Source organism: Magnolia sinica, chromosome 3 (assembly GCF_029962835.1).
Source record: "Magnolia sinica isolate HGM2019 chromosome 3, MsV1, whole genome shotgun sequence".
Classification (NCBI taxonomy): domain Eukaryota; kingdom Viridiplantae; phylum Streptophyta; class Magnoliopsida; order Magnoliales; family Magnoliaceae; genus Magnolia; species Magnolia sinica.
The window spans coordinates 59,196,286-59,215,692 of record NC_080575.1 but is presented as its reverse complement, the minus strand read 5'-3'; the positions used below and the strand labels follow the sequence as shown (position 1 = coordinate 59,215,692).

Sequence of the window (19,407 nt, the reverse complement as noted above, 5' to 3'; positions counted from 1 at the left end):
AACGTAATTTCTTCACCTATAAATAGAGCACGAATTTCAGAGTTATTCATTCAATTCAAGTATAATCAAGACATCACTCTAAGAGATAAGTTTGTAAACTTCTTAAGCTATATTGTGCATATTTAATATTCTCTTTTATTAGCTTTTTATATTTGATTTGGTATTCTGCATTCCAATCTGATTTGAAAGAGGGATTGAAGAATTCCACTTCTTGGAATCAAAATCAAATAGAGCTAGCCTAACTTGATTTAACTTAAAATCAATTTAGAACTTAGAACCATTTCATAAGAGAGTGTGGACATTGAATTTCTATATTCGAACTTTTACTTTGATTTGGTTCTTCCGGGCTGCAACAAAAGGAGAATATCCAGGTATTTTACATTATTGTAATTTCCTTTGTTTTGGTTTCTTTTAAGATTGAGCTAGAAAAATCTCATTCGTTTGGTTATCTGAGGCGATCCAGAAAACTCAGAGTATGGGGTTTTTGAATTGTGTAAGCCCATTTGAAAGACACAATTGTGAGAATTTTAGGTGAACCTAGAAAAACCTATTTTTATAATGAACGCTAATATCCACTGTGTGAGGATATTGGGAGTGGAGTAGCTATGTGGCTATTGTTTAACAATTGGTGTACACACAGGCGAACCACTATAATTCTTTGTGTTTTGTGGATGTGTGGTTTATTTTCTATATCTTTTATCATTCAAGATTGCGGGATGTATTTGTGGATGTGAATGTTGTAATCTTTACATTTCAGCATTGTGGGGAATGTTGTAATAGTGTAGATTTCCTTTCTAGCTATTTCCTTTGTTTATTCATCTTCAGTTTGAGTTCTTGGTAAACCGTTCTAGTAAGGTTGTCCTACTATAAACCCTTGGTTTTTATGGTGTAAGGTTGTCTTTCTCAATACTAGAATTTTGAGGTTGCTTTACATTTCCGTATTGTGGATTATTTAAAAGTGTTATCTTTCCTTTAATTGTTTAAATTTCGCTATTATCATTTTATTTTGACATAGACCTATTCACCCCCCCCCCCCCCCCTATAGGACTCTAGCTCAGCCTTTTCAAGTGGAATCAAGGCCTAATAGCTCGTTTTAATTGTTATATTATTTTTGGATTTATTTCCTGAGCTAATTATAAGATGTCAAATTTTGATAGCCTTTCTCTCACTAGGCCTCCACCATTTGATGGCACCAATTATGCCTATTGGAAAGCCAGAATGAGGATTTTCTTAAAATCCATGGATGAGAGTGTGTGGCAAGCCACAGTGACTGAATGGACCCCTCCTACCACTGAAGTAACTGGTATCGATGGATCCAAATCTATGAAAGTAACACCTTATTTTACTTAGACCACACTTCAGAAAAATGAAAATAGTGTCAATGCAAAGGCTTTAAATGTCATAACTTGTACACTATCACCGGATGAATTCAAAAGAATTATATCCTATGATACTGCAAAGCAAGCCTGGGATATTTTAGAAATGACACACGAGGGCACAACAATTATCAAGAAATCTAAAGTCCAAATCCTCACAACCAAATTTGAGGAAATACATATGGAAGAAAATGAAATGTTCATGGACTTCTATACAGGATTAAATGACATTGTGAACTCTATATGGGGTCTTGGTGATGAAATCCTAGAAAGTAAAGTCTGTGCAAAGATACCACGCTCACTTCCTGAACGGTTTAATTCTAAGGTAACTACGATCTAGGAACTTCGCGATACGGATAATATGAGGGTAGAACAATTAGTTGGATCATTACAGACCTATGAGTTAAACTTTAAAGCTCCTAAAGAAAAATCCATCGCTCTTAAATCTTCTAAATGTATTTCTCAAGAAAATTCTGATTTAGAAAATTCTGAAGATGATATGACCCTTTTAGCTAAAAAGTTTTACAAAATTTTTAAAAGTAAAAAGAGAGTTGATTTTCAAAAATCTAATGATAAGAAAAGATCTAAATCTAAAACTTGAAAATCATTAAAAGACAGTTAATGTTACAACTACCATGAATTTGGGCATTTAGCAAACAAGTGTCCTAAAAAGGACAAACTCAAAAAGAAGGGTATGTTGGCTACTTGGGATGAATCCTCTGACTCTGAAGCCTCTTCTGAATCAGAAGATTCTAAGGCAATGAAGTTAAAACCCTTATGACTCTAGCCAAGTTCACTTTTTCAGATAATGATGATTCAACTAGTGAAGAAAATCTGAATAGTGATCATGAAGATGAAGATGACCTTCAAGATGCTTATAATGCCCTTTACAAGGAAAGTTATAAAATTGTTGTTAAACTAAAACTTCAAAAAGAAAAGTTTTTAAAGCTTTAAGAAAATTTTGATGCTCTTATTTTAGAAAAATCCCACATTTTAGATTGTTTTGAAAAATCAAAACGCGATTTAGATTTCAAAACCACCCTTATTGAAAATCTTAAATATGAAAATGAAAAACTTAAACTTGAAGTCTCTTCACTTTTGAGTTTAAAGGATACATGGAGGTATGCCCAAGGTGATCCAAAGTTAGAAAAGCTTTGTCTGGATCAAGAAAATGTGGCAACTAATCCGGTTTGGGCTACAACAGAAATATTCCTCCTAAACAGAAGAATACTCCTCCTAAGTTTGTGAAAGGAGTCTTCAAACTCAAAAGGAAATAGTTCAAATCAAAATTTTCTAAAAATGCTAAAGCTTTTCAATCTTTAAAACCTAAATACAACCATATTAATTACAAAAATCAGAACCGAAATCCTTTAGCTGAGAAAATACTTGATTTACTTAAGGAGCTCCTAAAATCTAACTCAGTCAGTCATTCTTACAACAACTACAAAAATAAGAAGACCAACTATACTTCTAAACTCAAAACTATAATGAAATGGGTTCCTAAGGTTACTTGCTTAGTTGCCCACACGGCTTTCAAAGCTACAAGCTATTCAAAGTGGTACCTAGACAATGGTTGTTCCAGGCATATGACTAGTAACAAAGGTCTATTCACCAATCTTAAAGATATGGATGATGGATTAGTCACATTTGGTGATGGTAGCAACTACAAGATTATTGGCCAAGGTACAGTTCAACTCTTTAACCTCCCCTCATTGGAGAATATTTTATATGTTGAAGGGTTAAAACACAACCTGTTAAGCATATCTTAAATATGCGATAACAATCATAGTGTAAAATTTACTAACCAAGGTTGTGAAATTTTAAATAAGAAGGGTTCTGTAATATTAACTGGTCATAGAACTTCTGAAAACTACTACATTGTAAGTGATTCTAGCTCATCTAATCAATCGTGTTACATGGTCCATACTGATGAGACTGAATTATGGCATAACGCCTTGGACATGTACACTATAAAAATTTGTATAAATTGAGCAACAGAGAACTGATAAGAGGTCTAACTAAATTACAGAAAGTAGAAAAAATATGTGGCGAATGCCAGATTGGCAAACAAACTAGGAGTGCTCACAAAAGGGTGGACTCCAATGCCACATCCAAACTGCTCGAACTTCTCCAAATGGATCTTATAGGACCAACGAGGACGGAGAGTCGAGGTGGCAAAAAATACATACTGGTAATCATGGATGATGTTATCATATTCACTTGGGTGGCCTTCTTAAGGGATAAATCAGAAACCCTTGATGAAGTAAAAAAAAAAAGTTCTCAAACGGATCCAAATGGAAAAAGGTTCTCAAGTCTGTAAGATTCGTAGTGATCATGGATCAAAATTTGAGAATAGCAGTTTTGAGAAATTCTATAGCGATTAGGGGATATCACATGAATTCTCTGTGCCCAAAACATCATAACAAAATGGAATTGTTGAAAGAAAAAATAGAGTGCTTCAAGAAATGGCAAATGTAATGTTAAATAGTATGAAGCTCCCTAGAAATCTTTGGGTTGAAGCTGTAAATACTGCCTGCTATATAATCAATCGGGTTTATACAAGTAGGTCAAATAATAAAACTGCTTATGAAATGTGGTTTGATAAGAAGCCTACTGTCAAATACTTTCGAGTTTTTGGCAGCAAGTGCTACATTTTACATGACCATAAAAATCTGGGCAAGTTTGACACCAAAAGTGATGAAGGGATCTTTTTAGGATATGCTTTAAACAGTTGAGCGTATCGAGTACTGAATAAGAGGACCGGTGTAATTCAAGAGTCCATCAATGTGGTCATTGATGATCTCTTGAATACACCTACCTCAAGTTCAGATAATGATGAAGCTCTTCTAATTAACAAACCAGAAATTTCATCAAGTCAAAAGAACTCTGAACTGAGGACTGTTAAAGATCATCAAACCACTCAGATTCTTGGAAACCCTCTCACTGGTGTGCGCACTCATAGATAACTAGAAAATATGTGTAATTACATGTGCTTTACATCTCAGATCAAACCGGCTAACGTAAAAGAAGCTCTTACTGACAAAAATTGAATAGTTGCAATGCAAGAAGAGCTTAATCAATTTATTAGAAATGATGTTTGGTATCTTATTCCTAGACCTAAAGATAAACATATTATCAGAACTAAGTGGATTTTCAAAAATAAGTCTGACGAACTTGGTAATATAATTCGAAACAAGGCTAGACTGGTTGTACAAGGGTACACTCAAATTGAAGAAATCGATGATGATGAAACCTTTGCTCCAGTAGCTCATCTTGAATCAATCAGACTATTTATATCCATTGCATGCTTTAGAAAGTTCAAAATATATCAAATGGATGTAAAGAGTGCCTTTTTAAATGGTGATATGCATGAAGAAGTGTATGTTAAACAACCAACAGGTTTTGAAGACCCTAAGAACATTGATCATGTTTATCGCTTAAAAAAGGCTCTCTATGGTTTGAAACAAGCTCTCAGGGCATGTTACAAAAAATTGACTAAGTTTCTACTAAGTTATAATTTTCAAATGGGAAGTGTTGATAAGACTCTTTTTGTTAAGAAACATAACGATCATATCTTATTATTGCAAATCTATGTTAATAATACTATTTATGGATCTACCTATACTAACTTGACTGTTGAGTTTGCAGATCTTATGAAATCTAAGTTCGAAATGAGCATGGTTGGGGAATTGAATTATTTCTTAGGGTTCCAAGTTAAACAGCAACCTGAAGGTATCTTTATTTCTCAAACCAAATATGCTCTGAACTTAGTTAAAAAGTTCAAATTTGAGAATGGTAAAAATTTTGATACTCCTATGAGTACAACATTAAGACTCTCAAAAGACTCTATAGGTAAAAGTGTGGATCCTAAATTAGATCATAGTATGATTGGCAGTTTACTTTATTTAACTGTAAGTAGACCCAATATTGCTTTTAGCATTGGAATTTGTGCTAGATATCAATCTTACCCAAAAGAGTCACAATTAACTGCTGTTAAGCGGATTATGCGATATGTCGCTAGCACAACAAATTTAGGTCTCTGGTATCCACATGATACTAGTGTTCAATTGGCTGGTTACACAGATGTTGATTGGGTTGGTAATATCGATGATAGAAAATCAACCAGTGGTGGTTGTTTCTATATTAGAAACTGTTTAGTTTCTTGGTTTAGCAAGAAGCAAAGTTCCATATTGCTCTCAACTGCTAAGGCTAAATACATCATAGCTGAAAATGCAAGTACTCAGCTTGTATGGATGAATAGAATGTTAAGCGATTACGAAATTGCACAAGATTCAATGGTTTTATATTGTAATAATTTCAGTGCAATTAATATATCTAAAAATCCAATCCAGCATTCACAAACCAAGTACATTGACATTAGATATCACTACATTCGTGAATTAGTAGAAGAAAAGACTATTTCATTGTAATACATTCCTACCGAGACTCAACTTGCTGATATTTTCAGTAAACCGCTTGATAAAAGCAGGTTTAATAAATTGAAATTTGATCTTGGTATGTGTAATTTGAATTGATTATTATGTATCATAGTATATATATTTATTAATTTATTTGTTTAAATTTCAAATTTATATGAAAATTGCATATTTTTGGGTTTACATGACCAGTTGAGGACGTACTCAACCAATTGTGGCACGACCGGCGAGGACATACTCGACCAGTCGTGTATCTCATCTAGTGCTTTTAATTTGGGAAAAAACCCTGTTCTTCCTCATTTGCTTTTCCTCTTCAACGAGTTTAAGCTCGACCGATCATACCCAACTTTTTTATTCTTCAAGGTTAGTTCGTGAATTCCATTTTTCTTGTAGATTCAAGTGCATATCACTCCATTTTCTTACTTGGAGTGGCTTATTTCTTGTTTCCTTGAAGTTTTTGGGGTTTTCTTCTCCAAATTCTGATTTTGAGAAAACCCATTCTACATCTTTTGTAACCTCTTAATTTCTTGTATTCCAAGTTGCAAATGGATGCTAGAGGTAGAAAGAAAAACACTCGTGGTCCTTCAACATCCAGATCATCACCTATCACAAGGCGCCACCTTCGATCACCCGAAGATGATCCTCCCTATGTGTGGGATTTGAGATTACGCAATGTAATAGTTGAGCGACCTATGCATGTTGAACATATTGCTCCTTTTAATCTCCTCACGCTTGTTCACTCCCCAAGTATAGGGTTGTGATGTAGTAATAAACTCGGTGAGACCGAGGTCGAATCCCAAGCGACTGAAACCTGTACGTTATCTGAAACTAAGTAGAACTAGAACTAGACTAAGATGAAATCTAAATCGAATGTAATTTGATGAATAATGATGAAATAATTATCTAAAATTTTAAAGAATTCAGGGAAAGGAAACTAGGGATTCAGAGGATCCACTTGTAGAGATCAGGGAGATCTTATGCCTGCATCAGAAACTCAACTGGACTTAGAGTCCATCTTCATCCAGTTGAAGGATGTAACCATGAAAATTAGACTGAACTTCCTTTGATATAGTTTTTAAAAAGATGAAAGTTATATGAATTAGAATGGATTTCATCACCAAACCATGCCCAGGAGACAAAGTAAATAACAGAATTAAACTAATTACTAACCAAACAACATGATATGAAGGTTAGGAAGGGTATCGACATCCAACCATGCCCAGGAAACGATGGCGAACAACAGGGCTTCCTGATGTCATAATCAAAATAAGAAAAGGAACATGCTCAAGCTATCGCAGACCCATTGTAATTTTAGTCACAACAGACCATTAAAAACTAAAAATATTCCCTTAATAATCGAACTAATATCAAATTCAGTTCATAAATTAAATTAAAGGCATAAAATAGAGTCTCCCATCTCCTACAAGCTTCACCTCTTAGCCCTAGCTAAGAGGTCTAGCCTAACATGATTGGACCAGATCTCTGGAAAACCATGATAAAAAAAACTACAAATAAAACAAGTAAACAAAAACTACTCCTTGTCTCTCTCTCTGTTACGTCCGAATCCCGGCTGTGAATTGAATCCTTCCTCTATCTTTTTCTTTTCCTTTTATAGATCAAGGAGGTCGGTTGGAGAACCTACGCACTTACAGAAAGTGCTAGAGTCAGTGCGCAAGCCTGCTTTATGCAGCTGTTTCCTTTACGCAGCAACATTAAGTGCGTTCGTTGCCTTCGGCCCATGAACGTCTCATATGCTAGATCCGAGCCATTCAGGCTCCTTGAGCTTGATCGGTGGTCCCCTGGGGTGGCTTTGAACAGTCCGAATCATGGCCACGATTCGGATCTTGATCACCGAACGGCCTGCGGTGTTGCCAGCTTCTTCCGGATCGCACCTACTGCGTAAACCGCAACTATGTGATAGTTGGTGGGTCTACGATCAGGATTTCCAGAGGAATCCACTCCGTCCATTGGATGGAGCACGAAAAACCATTCACATCTGATCAGTTTTGGATCAAAACCGTGGTGGCCCACATATTATTTCATTACACCGTCTATTCTGTGTTTGGAAGATCAAAAGCCATCCTTCGCTTCATTCTGTGATTCTAACACCTAGGAAATGTTTATAGAACCCTTTTAAGCATGATGGACGGTCCCAATTATCTGGATCATGGACCATGGTGGCCCACAAGAAAGGACCACAGCCTCTGTTGCGAAACAGAGTCGATGCACGTCGACTCTGTGAAGTGTGATGGCCCATTTATTGAAGTCAAGTGGAAAATCCACTCCGTCCAATGGTTTCAAGATGAAAAATAATCTGGGAAGGAGTGCTTTTGGAGTGAAATAGGTGTGGCCCACATGATCTTTTACTTTGTAGTCCATCCTACGTTTAATGGCTAGGATCTTGCACTAGCTTACATGGTGAAAAAGAGACACCTGGGTGAGGGTAATACCCACCCTCTGGAGTGAATGGACCGATCGGATCATCGAGATGTATGAGGGGTGGGCCCCACTATCCAAAAACGACAATCGGCGGTGAAGGCTCTATTAGAATTAGAAATTTCTTTAAAGAAATATCGGTCAGCGCACGCTGACCGATTTCTTGAGTTATGGTGTGCGTCCAGCCATATACACACCATATACACGCATCGCGTGTGTGGATCCGTCAGTGATGCATGTGTGAAATCTGCTTCGTCCATCCGTTCTATCATATGATTTAAAGGGTTGAGACCAAAATTAAAGTATTTCCAGATACCAGGCGAGCCCCAAATCAGGATTTTAGGGCTGATCTATCCGTCGTGATACTTTAAGAAGGATCCAATGGCTGAAATTTCACGTGTACAGTTAATTTATAGTTTTCATGCCATATATGAAGTTTCAAACCAAACGGATGGTGGGAGCCCTATGATCTTGCATTCTGGACGGTTTTCAGGCCATTTGAGCTTCAGTTTCTTGATTTTCTCGGATCTCTAGCATTTAAATCCGTCAATCTTGGTCCTCTGGGGTCCGTCCCTTGCCTTGGTGACATCAGCGTGTTAAATCCATGCTTTTAGCAGCCTGTTTCAGGCTAAGGTCGTAAATACACCTTACATCACAAACACAATTAAATTGAGCCGTTAAACAATACCATGTTCGTAAATCCATGAAATAAATGGGGTCAACTATGCAATATTTGACTCTCAACACAACCCCCAACCAGCATCTTGCTAGTCCCGAGCAAAGTATGCGAAAAATAAGTTGAGAATTACAGAATAATTTCTATAAACTCAAGTGATTTTTACAGAATAATCCAGATACGTGAATTCTAAGATTCATGAATGTTAGGTATTACTTTCTCCTAGACTCAAGCGCATGGTAAACTTCATAATCAAGTTCAAAATATTACTCCATCAATTAAAAAAATTCTAAACATTGAGTTCCATGAGTGTATACTGTAATCTCGGCTTATCATCATTAAAATTCACTTCTTTATTTCAGGATATCATTGGTAAACAACAAGATAATTCATGATAACCAAAACTTAAACCAAAACTTGCCTCACAGATCATCTTTTTATTTTTTTAGCTTTTGATTTTTCTAGTAAAAGTAACTCCAAGAATGGGAATCAAATCCTCACTTATAGGTCTGTACACCCAACTTTTTTCACATATCATCCATGGGGAATTAAATCTACACCTATAGGGAGCAAACCTATAGTGTAGACCATTCGCCCAATCCTTTCAATTTCTCAGGTTGGTTCCTTTCAAGCTTAGTGATCACCAAGTTAATCCTTTAATATCAAACTGAACCCTTGATGTGCAAGCGAGATGTGTTTTGTGAAATCATGACTCAATCAATATTTAAAACCTCTAACCATGGATTAATAGTTCGAACTTAACTGTGAAATCTAACAAATAGCTGAATCCAAGAGTCATAAATTTCCAACATCACTTATCTTGTAATTCTAAATCCAAGATGGCCATCAAATCACTTCGAATTCATACGAAATTCTAGAAAAATTTAAAAAATTTCACAATTTTCACGCTTAAGACCAAGAAAACACCGATTAGGAGACCCAATCTCCCACCCCCAACCTAAAGTCTACATTGTCCTCAATGTAAAAGATATGCTCGCAATGTACATGAGACAATGAAAGTAAATGAGAAGTGATGGAAAGATTGTACCTGGACGAGGGATTCAAGAAGTTTTTACACAAAGATCTCCGCATGAAAGCAAGTCAGCACAAGAGAGAAACCAATAAAAGAAAACTATCCTAAAACAATGTAGAAAACAAATTAACCTAGAATAGCATAAAGTAAACTACCCTAGTCCTATGAAAACAGGAAACCTACCTATACCTTCATCAGACTAGGAGATCAATCCTGGTAAACAGGATCAGTCAGAGGTATGGACATGTCCTCTGAATCAAATTTCTTGACAAATGGCTTTAAGCGATGTCCATTTACTTTAAACTCCTTGCCATTGTCAGGATCACTTATCTCAACGGCCCCATGAGGATACGCAGTGACCACAATGTAAGGGTCAGTCCAACGAGATCGAAGCTTACCTGGAAAGAGATGTAATCGAGAATTATACAAAAGGACTTTCTGACCAGGTGTGAATGATTTTCGTAGAATATGTTGGTCATGAAACGCCTTCATTTTGTCCTTGTAAATTCTCGAGTTCTTATATGCATCGTTCCGAATTTCTTCAAGTTCATTCAACTGAAGTTTGCGTAGCGAGCCAGCATTGTTCAGATTGAAATTTAGATTTTTGATCACCCAGTACGCTTTATGTTCCAACTCCACAGGCAAGTGACAAGCCTTCCCATAGACAAGTCTAAAGGGAGACATTCCAATAGGGGTTTTAAACGCAGTACGGTATGCCCATAAGGCATCGGTCAATCGGGTTGACCAATCCTTACGATCAGGGTTAACCATTTTTTGTAGGATATGTTTGATCTCCCTATTGGAAATCTCAGCTTGTCCACTTGTCTGTGAATGGTATGGGGTGCTCACCTTGTGAGAGATACCGTATTTCTTCATTAAGCTTTCGAATACTCTATTACAAAAGTGTGAGCCCCCATCACTAATGATAGCTCCAGGCGTTCCGAATTGGGAAAGGATGTTCTCTTTTAGGAATTTAATGACCGTGCGATGGTCATTATTCCAACACGGAATCACTTCAACCCATTTAGTGACATAGTCTACAGCAAGCAAAATATATAGATTTCCAAAAGATTGGGGGAATGGTCCCATGAAATCAATGCCCCAGCAATCAAATGCCTTGATGATAAGAATGGGATTCAAGGGCATCATATTTCGACGGGATAATGCTCCCAATTTCTGACAACGCTCACAAGCTTTGCAAAATTCATGAGTGTCCCTGAACATAGTGGGCTAGTAAAAGCCACACTGCAAAATCTTAGCTATGGCCTTTTTGACAAAAAAGTGACCACCACAGGCCTGTGAATGACAGAAAGAGATGACACTCTGATGCTCAATGTCTGGCACACATCTCCTTAAGATTTGGTCTGGGCAATATTTAAATAAATATGGATCATCCTAGAAAAAGTTGAGCACCTCGGTGAAAAATTTCTTATTATCTTGCGCAGTCCAATGTGTCGATATGGAACCTGTGGCAAGATAATTAGCAATATAAGCGAACCAAGGTGAATGGAAGACTCTGAACAATTGTTCATCAGGGAACATGTCATTGATATGTGTCGTTTCAAGGGAATCAGAGGGATTAAGGCGAGAAAGATGGTCAGCCACTACGTTCTCTACTCCCTTTTTATCTTTTATTTCTAGGTCAAATTCCTGGAGTAAGAGGATCCATCGTATCAGGCGAGGCTTAGCATCATTCTTAGACAGAAGATACTTGAGCACCACGTGATCAGTGTAAATAATGATCTTGGATCCAATCAAGTAGGACCGAAATTTGTCCAAAGCGAACACTACGGCCAAGAGTTCCTTTTCCATAGTCGAGTAGTTCACTTGGGCAGGATTTAGAGTCTTACTCGCATAATGAATAACGTAGGGTTTCTTATCTTTTCGCTGGCCTAGAACCGCCCCAAGAGCATAATCAGACACGTCGCACATAAGTTCAAAAGGAATGCCCCAGTCGGGTGGTTGTATGATGGGTGCACTAGTCAACATGCCCTTAAGCTTAGTGAAAGCTTCCTGACATGGCTCAGTCCACTCGTATGGTGCATCCTTTTGAAGTAGATTACATAAAGGACGAGAGATGAGACTAAAGTCCTTTATGAATCGCCTGTAAAATCCTGCGTGTCCTAAGAAGGATCGCACGTCTCTAATGTTCTTGGGTGGAGGTAGGTTAGAGATAAGATCGATTTTTGCCTTATCCACCTCGATTCCTTTGGACGAGATAATATGTCCAAGGACAATTCCCTTATGAACCATGAAATGGCACTTCTCCCAATTAAGTACCAAGTTCTTTTCTTCACATCTTTTCAGCACACATTTAAGACTCTCTAAACACTCGCTGAAAGATGAACTGAAAACAGAGAAATCGTCCATGAAGAACTCTAGATATTCCCCACCATGTCAGAAAAGATACTCATCATACATCGCTGAAAGGTGGCAGGGGCATTACATAATCCGAATGGCATCCTTCTGCAGGCAAAGGTGTCGTAGGGACATGTAAATGTGGTCTTTTCCTGGTCCTCAGGGGCGATTTCAATCTGATTGTAGCCCGAATACCCGTCAAGGAAACAGTAATAAGAATGACCAGCTAGCCTTTTCAAGATTTGATCAATGAAGGGCAAAGGAAAGTGATCCTTCCTCGTGACGGTATTTAGCTTCCTATAGTTAATGCATATTCTCCAACCAGTAGTAACTCTAGTTGGCACGAGTTCATTATTGGCATTGGCTATGATGGTGATCCCGGACTTCTTAGGAACCACCTAGGTTGGACTCACCCATTGACTATCGGATATGGGGTATATGATACCCACATCCAATAGTTTAAGAACCTCGGCCTTAACCACTTCCCTCATGTTTGGATTTAGTCTACGTTGTGATTGCTGAGCGGTCTTCGCATTACCCTCAAGATATATGCGGTGAGTACAAATCAAGGGGTCGATTCCCTTGAGGTCCGCTATCATCCATCCAAGGGCTCCCTTATGCTCAAAGAGAGTAGATATAAGCATACTCTCCTGTTCTTTCTCCAGGTGGGCAGAGATCACCACCGGGTATGTCTTATCTTGACCTAAATAGACATATTTCAAATCAGAGAGTAAAGGTTTTAGGTCAAGCTTCGGCGGCTTGAGGTTAGACGGTAGAGGCACTACATCAGTTTAAGGCAACCCTTCAAATTGTGGCCTCCACCGGTTAACTTCAAGTACCGGTGCAGTATCAAGCAAGGCACATGTCTCCCTAATCATGTCATCATCAAAATCATGGAAGTGGGCCAGGCACGTCTCTAGAGGGTCAGAGGATAAGGTCAAAGGTGTCGTATCTTCCACTAAAGAGTCAATCATGTTAATGTCATGAAAATCGTCATCATCCTCTGAGTTTCTGCCGTTATTAAAAAAGATTTTTGACTCCAATGTCATATTCCCAAGAGACATAGTCATGACACCTTCCTGCAATTGATAATTTCATTTGAAGTAGCAAGGAATGGGCGACTAAGAATGACGGGAATCTGTGTGCTCATATTATTGATGGGTTCGGTGTCCAGGATGATAAAATCTACAGGGTAGTAAAATCTATCAACTTGGACTAATATATCCTCAATTATCCCTCTTGGTACACAAACAGAGCGATCAACTAGTTGTAGTGTGGTTAGAGTGGGTTTTAATTCCCCTAAACCTAACTGTCTGTATACCGAGTAGGGAATCAGATTGACACTCGCTCCTAAGTTAAGAAGTGCATGATCAATTCGATGGTCCCTGATTACACATGATATGGTTGAGCTACCGGGATCTTTGAATTTCTGTGGCATGTCTTGCTTTAGGATGGCACTCACTTTCTCAATCAAGATGATCTTCTTTTGAATACTCTGCCGTCGTTTGGTCGTGCATAAGTCTTTCAGAAATTTAGCATATGAAGGTATCTGTTTTACGACATCAAGTAAAGGAATGTTGACTTTCACTTGTTTCAACACCTCTAGGATATCCTGAGAGTTAGAGAGAGGTTTTGGTGCGACCAACCGTTGGGGAAATGGAGCAACTGGCTTTTCTATAAGTTTCGGTTCTAATTTTTGTGGGGCCTCACTAGATCCATCATTGTTGTCCTCTTCTAGTTCTTGAGGCTTTTTGGGCCTAACCGGAAGGGTTTTATCAATGATCTTCCCACTCCTAAGAGTGGTGATGGATTTAGCATGCTCCATTTGATTTGAAGAGTTAGGATTACTTATCTCGTATTGCGGTTTAGGATTAGGGAGCGGTTGTGCAGGAAGCATCCCCTTTTCTATAACCGTCATACATGAATCTATCTTTTGCATAAAATCTCGCATTGCCTGGGTCAGCTCTTGCATGGAATTTTGAACCGGTTCTTCTTGAGGTTTCCCCTGATTTGGATTTTGATTGAAGAAACTTTAAGGGGTAGCAGTTTGTCCATTTCTCCAACTAAAGTTTAGATGATTTTTCCAACCAGGATTGTACGTATTAGAGGTCGGTCCATTGAAAGGTCTTTGATAAGTATTTACGGCATTGGATTGTTCATTCAACACTTCTCGAAAGGCGGGTATCGTAGGATAATTTTTTATTGTATGAATGTTGCAATCACAGATGCCATAAACACTTTCATTAACCTTATCCTTCTTTCCTTCCATGGCCTCAAATTTTCTTATGAGCATAGTCACTTTATACTTGAGATCATCCTCTTCTTTCAAGAGATACAATCCACCTTTCTCCTTAGATTGAGTCGGCCTAGACGAGGTGTTCGATTTTGGGTAAAAGTCCCATGATTGTGTTTTTTCAGTAAGACTATCGAGGTAAACCCATACCTCGTCGACATTTTTATTAATGAATTCTCCATTACACATTATCTCGACCATTTGGCACATGGAAGATGTCTGTCCATCATAGAAAAAATTTATAATGCGCCACGTTTCAAAGCCGTGTTGTGGGCATGAACTGACCAAATCCTTGAACCTTTCCCAACATTGGTAAAATGTTTCATCCTCCTTTTGGGTGAAGTTCATGATTGCTTTTCTAAGGGTAATCGTTTTATGATGTGGAAAAAATTTGTTTATAAATTCCCTCTGCATATCATTCCATGTGCCAATGGATCTAGGACGCAGTGAATGTAACCACGTCTTAGCCTTCTCCTTCAAGGAAAAAGGAAAGAGTTTCAGCCTGACTGTGTCCTCAGACACACTTTGAAAATATAAAGTGGCTATGATCTCATCAAACTCTTTCAAATGTAGTATGGTTCTTCAGATTTAAGCTCATGGAACTTAGGAAGGAGTTGGATAACCCTTGGCTTGATGTCCATATATCCTGTATTTTCAGGAAAAATCATGCATGAGGGCATACTCACCCCCGCTGGTTGTAAATAATCTCGTAAAGTACGAGGCGGGGGTGCTTGATGCACCTCATTCTCATCCTGAATGTCCTCCACACTAGGTTGAGGTAGAAGAGGTTGGTTTTCAGCCATCACTTCAATTAACTCAAGGGATTTCGAGTGGTGTCTAGTCCTGCGATGGATAGTTAACCCCTCAACCAATCCTCCTTCAGTCAAGAGACGTCGAGTGTTGTCACGGGCCACTTGGGCATGAAACACTTGCAGCCCTCAATCAAATTCGAAACCTAATCCTAAGAAAGGAAATAAAAATCTAGAAAAAAAAGAGAGGATTGGAAAAAAGTTACCAAATTGGAGTCCCTAAGTTAAAAACCTGCAAAAGAAAACAAAACAAGTCAGTTTCTAAAGAGAATATCTAAAATTAGAAAATCCTTAAAAAGAAAGATAGAAGTAAACTAGTTTCTAAAAGAAGAAATTCCTAAAGGAAAGTGGAAATTTCTAAAATAAATTAGGAAAGTCCTAAACTAGAAAGTACGTTACTAAAAGAGATCTGAAAAATAGAAAGTAGAAAAGGAGCTTACCAAATTAGAAATTTCTATCTTATAAGCCTACAAAATAGGAAAGTTAGTTTCTAAAAAAGGGAAAATTTTCTAAAACTAGAAAATAGGAAGTTACTTAAAAGAAGAATCTAAATCTAAAATTAGAAAAGTACAGAAAGTAAGAGGAGAAGTTAGAAAGATGGTACCAAATGAGAAGTTCCTATGTTAAGATCCTGCAAAAGAAAACAAAAGAGATTAGTTTCTACAATTGAAATAGAAAGTTAGTTTCTAAAAAGGAAAGTTCCCTAAACCTAGAAGCTAAGTTAGTTTCTAAAAAGAAGACCCAGAATTAGAAAGTTTCTAAAATAGAAAATCTAAATCTAAAATTAAAAAGTTTCTAAAAATAAACTAGTTCCTAAAAATAGAAAAATACTAAAATTAGAAAATTTCTAAAACTCAAACCCTAATTCTAAAAATAGAAAAAGTAGAGGAATTAGAAAGGGATTACCAATTTAGAAGTTTATGTCAGGATCCTACAAAACAGGAAAATAGGTTAGTTTCTAGAAATCAAAAAATCTAAACCTAAAGTTAGAAAAATCCTAATCTTAAACTAATCCTAAAACTAGTTAATCTTAGAAAAACGTAACCGTCAATCCCCGGCAACGGCGCCAAAAACTTGTTCACTCCCCAAGTATAGGGTTGTGATGTAGTAATAAACTCGGTGAGACCAAGGTCGAATCCCAAGGGACTGAAACCTGTACATTATCTGAAACTAAGTAGAACTAGAACTAGACTAAGATGAAATCTAAATCGAATGTAATTTGATAAATAATGACGAAATAATTATCTAAAATTTTAAAGAATTCAGGGAAAGGAAACTAGGGATTCAGAGGATCCACTTGTAGAGATCAGGGAGATCTTATGCCTGCATCAGAAACTCAACTGGACTTAGAGTCCATCTTCATCCAGTTGAAGGATGTAACCATGAAAATTAGACTGAACTTCCTTTGATATAGTTTTTAAAAAGATGAAAGTTATATGAATTAGAATGGATTCCATCACCAAACCATGCTCAGGAGACAAAGTAAACAACAGAATTAAACTAATTACCAACCAAACAACATGATATGAAGGTTAGGAAGGGTACCAACATCCAACCATGCCCAGGAGACGATGGCGAACAACAAGGCTTCCTGACGTCATAAACAAAATAAGAAAAGGAACATGCTCAAGCTATCACAGACCCATTGTAATTTTAGTCACAACAGACCATTAAAAACTTAAAACATTCCCTTAATAATCAAACTAATATCAAATTCAGTTCATAAATTAAATTAAAGGCATAAAATAGAGTCACCCATCTCCTACAAGCTTCACCGCTTAGCCCTAGCTAAGTGGTCTAGCCTAACATGATTGGACCAGATCTCTGGAAAACCATGATAAAAAAACTATAAATAAAATAAGTAAACAAAAACTACTCCCTGTCTCTCTCTCTGTTACGTCTGAATCCCGGCTGCGAATTGAATCCTTCCTCTGTCTTTTTCTTTTCCTTTTATAGAGCAAGGAGGTCGGTTGGAGAACCTATGCACTTACAAAAAGTGCTGGAGTCGGTGTGCAAGCCTGCTTTACACAGCTGTTTCCTTTACGCAGCAACGTTAAGTGCGTTGCGTTCGGCCCATGAACATCTCATATGCTAGATCGGAGCCATTCAGGCTCCTTGAGCTTGATCGGTGGTCCCCTGGGGTGGCTTTGAACAGTCTGGATCATGGCCACGATTCGGATCTTGATCACCGAACGGCCTGCGGTGTTGCCAGCTTCTTCCGGATCGCACCTGCTGCGTAAACCACAACTATGCGATAGTTGGTGGGCCTACGATCGGGATTTCCAGAGGAATCCACTCCGTCCATTGGATGGAGCACGAAAAACCATTCATATCTGATCAGTTTTGGATAAAAACCGTGGTGGCCCACATATTATTTCATTACACCGTCTATTCTGTGTTTGGAAGATCAAAAGCCGTCCTTCGCTTCATTCTTTGATTCTGACACCTAGGAAATGTTTATAAAACCCTTTTAAGCATGATGGATAGGCCCGATTATCTGGATCATGGACCATGGTGGCCCACAAGAAAGGATCGCAGCCTCTGTTGCGAAACAGAGTCGACGCGCGTCAACTCTGTGAAGTGTGATGGCCCATTTATTGAAGTCAAGTGGAAAATCCACTCCATCCAATGGTTTCAGGATGAAAAATAATCTAGGAAGGAGTGCTTTTGGAGTGAAATAGGTGTGGCCCACACGATCTTTTACTTTGTCGTCCATCCTGCGTTTAACGGATAAGATCTTGCACTAGCTTGCATGGTGAAAAAGAGACACCTGGGCGAGGGTAATACCCACCCTCTGGAGTGAATGGACCGATCCGATCATCGAGATGTATGAGGGGTGGGCCCCACTATCCAAAAATGGCAATCGGCGGTGAAGGCTCTGTTAGAATTAGAAATTTCTTTAAAGAAATATCGGTCAGCGCACGCTAACCGATTTCTTGAGTTATGGTGTGCGTCCAGCCATATACACATCATATACATGCATCGCGTGTGTGGATCCGTCAGTGATGCATGCGTGAAATCTGCTTTGTCCATTCGTTCTGTCATATGATTTAAAGGGTTGAGACCAAAATTGAAGTATTTCCAGATACCAGGCGGGCCCCAAATCAGGATTTTAGGGCTGATCTGTCCGTCAGGATACTTTAACAAGGATCCAATGGCTGAAATTTCACGTGTACAGTTAATTTATAGTTTTCATGCCATATATGAAGTTTCGAACCAAACGGATGGTGGGAACCCTATGATCTTGCATTCTGGACGGTTTTCAGGCCATTTGAGCTTCAGTTTCTTTATTTTCTCGGATCTCTAGCATTTAAATCCATCAATCTTGGTCCTCTGGGGTCCATCCCTTGCCTTGGTGACATCAGAGTATTAAATCCATGCTTTTAGCACCCTATTTCAATCTAAGGTCGTAAATACACCTTGCATCACAAACACGATTAAATTGAGCCGTTAAACAATACCATGTTCGTAAATCCATGTAATAAATGGGGTCTACTATGCCATATTTGACCCTCAACACCGCTTCTCCAATCTATAGGATGGGCTAACATTCTACATTGGGGTGGGCTGGCATACCGGTCTATTGCGCAGGCTATGTTTGCTTGCATTTCTGATTTTTCAACTGAAAATTTAACGTTTATAATAGCAACTAGGGAAGATCCATTTGAAGTTGATCGGCATTTGATTTCTGGCTTAATGGACATACCTGTGAATGATGAAGGTATTCCTCTTAGTACTCTAGTTAAGAAACCATCTAAATCAGAAAAACACATGCTTACTAGAGCATTATGCAACATAAATGCACAATGGAGTCAAAATGGGAATGCACTCGCTTCAAAGTACTTGTTACCCAGATACTGGGTTCTTCACAGGATATTTATTTCAAATCTGTATCCTCGTTATGGGAACAAAATCGAACTCACCTCTTTTATGGTTCGGATTTTGCATTCCATCATCTCTGGTACAAATGTCTGTCTTCCTTCTTTAATC

At 38.0% G+C, this 19,407-nt stretch overlaps 1 non-coding gene across 1 annotated transcript; it reads left to right on the top strand.

Annotated features, from left to right (window-relative positions):
* Window positions 1-14,867: 14,867 nt before the first annotated feature.
* LOC131241676 (small nucleolar RNA R71) lies at window positions 14,868-14,974 on the top strand. The gene has a single exon (XR_009169233.1). It is a non-coding gene; the product is annotated as a small nucleolar RNA R71 (small nucleolar RNA).
* Window positions 14,975-19,407: the final 4,433 nt, after the last annotated feature.